At 39.2% G+C, this 4,453-nt stretch overlaps 1 protein-coding gene across 1 annotated transcript in view; it reads right to left on the reverse strand.

The window, feature by feature from the left end:
- Nucleotides 1-4,453, reverse strand: part of LOC111046565 (endoplasmic reticulum resident protein 44) — a 63,216-nt gene that overhangs the window by 11,166 nt on the left and 47,597 nt on the right. The gene's annotated exons all lie outside the window — the stretch shown is intronic.

Below are 4,453 nucleotides of genomic sequence, written 5' to 3' on the forward strand. Positions count from 1 at the left end.
TAATTTTTCTCATCCTCTTGTCTCTCCTTCTTCTTCTTGTCTCTTCTTCTTCTCTCTCCACTTTTCTTTTTTGCACTCTTCTTCCTTCTGATTTCTTCCTCCTCTCCTTCTTCTCTTCCAATAATGACTTTTTCTAGACTTTTTCTCTCTCTCACTGTTTCCTATTTCACTCTTTTTTCTTAGTATTTCACCTTTCTGCTACTATAATGCTTCTTTTTCTTCTGATTTTCTGATCTATCAACTTCCTTTAACTTTTCTCACTTTATTTTCTCCCTCTCTTTACTCATTTTCTCCTTTTCTTTCATATCATTTACTCCCCTCTTCTTCTTTCTTATCGTGATGCTCGTTTGAAATCTGATTGCGTATCATTTATGGAAGAGTATCTTCTTTTGGATCATATGGAAGTTGCTAAAAAACCAGGTGAATATTTTATTCCTTATTTTTGTGTATTCAATCCGTCATCACCTACAACAAAGGTTCGTGTTGTATTTGGTGGGTCTGCAAAAAAGAGTCACATTTCGTTGAATCAAGTTCTTCATTCAGGTCCAAAATTGTTAAATGACATATGTGATGTGCTAACTAGATTCAGACTTCACTCATTCGTATTCACGTGTGATGTTACGAAAATGTATCGTGCTATCCTCGTTGATGAAGAAGATCGTTCTTCCCTTCACATATTGTTTCGTAAAGATCCTTCCGATGATATTGTCGTTCATGAGCTCAAAACAATCACATATGGTTTGAAACCGTCTGGTTTTCTTGCTCAACGTGCTCTCATTCAACTGGCGAAAGATGAAGGAGATAAATTTCCGTTGGCAGCAGCAGCTATTCGTGATGATATATATCACGACGATTTTCTCACAGGTGCTAATTCGTTGGAAGAAATCTGTGAAATAAAATCACAACTTTGTAATCTTCTAAACTGTGCTCATATCAAGTTGAATAAATGGAGCAGTAATTCTCCTGAGTTCTTGAATTTGATTCGTTCTGAAAACACTCAAGTACCACTTCATATCAGTGATGAGCCTAATTCAAATGTGAAAGTTCTTGGCGTAATGTGGAACCCAACTACTGATTGTTTTCATATTAAAGTCTCCGTTCCAGAATTTCAAAAGAAAAACTCTAAGCGCACTGTTCTGTCCGTTATCGCGCGTCTGTATGACCCTCTCGGTTTTATAGCTCCAGTAATATTCAAAATGAAATGTTTTTTACAAGAGCTGTGGAAGTTGGACATCGATTGGGATACGCCGATTTTTGGATTGTTGGAGCACACATTGTTATCAGAAATGTGATTTTCAATTGTACTCGTTGCCGCTTATTCAATGCAACTCCTGTTGCTCCCGTCATGGGTGATCTTCCCAGCTCTCGTGTTGTTCCCAGTGCTCCCTTTCTGAAGGCTGCGGTCGATCTAGCTGGTCCTTTCACTGTCAAAGAGAGTATTCGGCCCAAAGCTCGTACGTACAAGGCATACTTTGCACTGTTTGTCTGTCTGGCAACAAAAGCTTGTCACATTGAGGTGCTTACAAGTCTTTCATCCGAAGAGTTTATTAACACTCTCCATCGTTTTGTTTCTAGGCGTGGATTGCCTAAAGAAATTCTGTGATCAAGGGACGAACCAAGGTGCTGCGCGACAATTGAAGGAAATTTTTGAATTTCTCAGATCATCAGAAAATCAATCCAACGTCTGTGATGCGATGTCATCTAAAAGCATCCAATTTCGTTTTAATATTCCACATGCTCCTTTCATGAATGGAATCTGTGAGTCTAATATTAAAAATGTGAAATTCCATTTGTTTCGTGAAGTGGGAAATTCGGTCCTAACTATTGTTGAGCTTTCCACTCTGTTGGTGAAAATTGAGGCGATACTCAATCGAGACCGTTGTATGCGCTCTTCATCTCCTGATGACTACGAGGCGCTGACTCCGGACATTTCCTTGTTCATCGCCCTCTGTTGGCGGTTCCTGAAATTGACGTGAGTGATGTCAACGAGCACAGACTGTCTCGTTGGGAAAAGGTTAATCGCTTCACTCAGAGATTGTGGAAGAGGTGGGAGAGTGAATACCTCCACACTCTTCAACAGAAGAATAAGTGGTTTGAGAGTGACACAAACCTTCAGGTAGGGCAGTTAGTATGGATTAAAGAGGACAATTCATCACCCTTATCATACCCGTTAGGTAGAGTCACCCAAATCATAAGTGATGCTAAGGGTGTTGTGCGCTCAGCTCACGTGAAAACTAACTCTGGTGAGTATGTTAGGCCAGTTAGGAACTTGCCCCCATACTTCCCTATTAGTTTAACCCACACCCCTAGTTTTCCTTTCCTATTCCTTTTCCCTTCGTTTTTCCTTTCCTACCGTTCAGTGCATGTTGTTTTGTTTTTCTTTTACTTTTAAATTTTATTTTTTTTTGAGTTTATGTTCTTGGAAATGGGGCATTCCAAGGCGGGCGGAGATGGTGGATTCACGGAGGATCGGCAGCCTTGATTGTGGGCTGATTAGTTTGCGCTTTCCTCCCCTTCCTCCTCTCCCAAAGAGGCAAGATAACCTCTCTCCCTCACTCCTCCTTCATCCTTCCCGTTTATCTTTCCACCCAGCACTTCAAGAAGCATTGTCGAGAAGTCAACATCTTTTTCGTTCCGTGTCTCCTGTTCCGTGGCGTTCGAGTTGAACGCAATTACCTCGTTTCGTTTCGTGATATATGTGCAATATCATATAGGCCTACGCATAAAGACAGGATATCGTCAGCAGTAACTTCTACACACGAGATACAGTCCACTTCCTCGCCAGTTCCAAGGTTAGTGCAAATTAAAGACTTACTTTTGGGGTTGTCGACGTTTTCGTGAATTAAATCTTAACTGTACCCCAATCCATAGGTTTGGAGACAGGACGGGATTACCAGTAGTACAACCACGTTTCTGGAAACTTTTTACTGGTGACTGGAGCTATTATTGACACACAAAAATCAAAATAATCGTGAGAAAGAAAACTGCTGATGAACGCGAATTAGACCGTCACTCCATTGTTCTATTGTCTCGGCTGCTTGGCTGAGCCTGGCTGGAGGGATCAAATAACCGACTGGTTTGATCTTTCGTCTGTCCGCTAGGCGGAACTACGCCGACCATTGCTGGGTGGAAGATGTTACTGCGGCCGCTCGCATTCCCACCAACGCTGCTATTATTTGCTGTCTCAGCGCCTAGTCCGAGTCAGACAAGCATCCAGCCTGCACTGCGGAGCTAGGTTTAGAGTCGTCAAGAAGGTGATCATAGAAGGATCTTAGATACGCTGTATCTTAGGTATTAGGATATTGGAATTGGCTCCATATGAAAGCCCATATGATTAGTTATACAGGTACTGTACAATCAATTATACATTTCTACACTTTTTTAATTTCAAGATAGTTATTCAATTTACTAAAAATAACCAAAAATAAATTTTAGTTGAGCTATTTTCGGTTATTTTTGGTAAATTCAATAACTTTTTCAAAAATCGATATTTTCAGAAAAATTTTGTTTTACTAGATCAACAATACCATGAAGAATCTATCCTCTAAATCTCATGGATTTATATTTTACCGAATTTGAAATGCTCTGTCCCAAAAATTCAAACTACAGGCGCTCAAATCTCAAAAGCCAATTGAATGAAAAAGACTAAGAAATTGTCAAACACCACAGATTTATTGATACTTAGAAAGACCGGTTTCGGTTATTACACCATTTCCTGAGAAAATTTTTTAATTTTGATAGCTTGATGATATACAAATCGAAAAACTTTGAAAAATATCACGAGTAGAAAGTTTATTTTTAGCCTTTGCACAGCCTTAATCACTAAACAAACACAAACCAGTGACAGTGAAAGTGACCGGCACGGTGAAAATAATTTCCATGAGATCTCATTGGACTGTTCCCACTCAGCACAGCCGGGGTATGAATAGTTTAGTTAGAACTTATGGGAATGATATTCTCATACTGATATGTGGGGATCCAGCTACTACTTAGTGAGGTCCACGTTATAATGGCAGTACTTGATTAACATTGGTGTTGCTATCCTTGTCTACCATTCGACAAAGCAGATAGCGCTATCCTTTTATAGCACTGCAACGTTGGCATCGTTCTTTAATAATGTAGAAAAATAATTGATCTAATCTCAATTTTGAAAATTCATTTGTGAATCATTGAAAAATATATTTTCTTGGTGAATAAAATTAATTGATTATTTAACAAGGATTAACCGTTTATATGACATCGGTACCTGTATCAGCTATCCTCTATAGAAGGCAGTGGCGAAATTCGGCAACACTGTTATCCCATCTCTACCCACTGCCTTTTTAACGTGGACCTTACTACACCTTCAAATCGAGAGTTTTGTGTCCAATTTTGTTACGGTATTTGTTAGTTTTGTACGGTATTTGTCGGTTTTTTTTTCTATTATACTTATAAATTTCACTTGTTTCAATTG

Source organism: Nilaparvata lugens, chromosome 10 (assembly GCF_014356525.2).
Source record: "Nilaparvata lugens isolate BPH chromosome 10, ASM1435652v1, whole genome shotgun sequence".
NCBI lineage: Eukaryota > Metazoa > Arthropoda > Insecta > Hemiptera > Delphacidae > Nilaparvata > Nilaparvata lugens.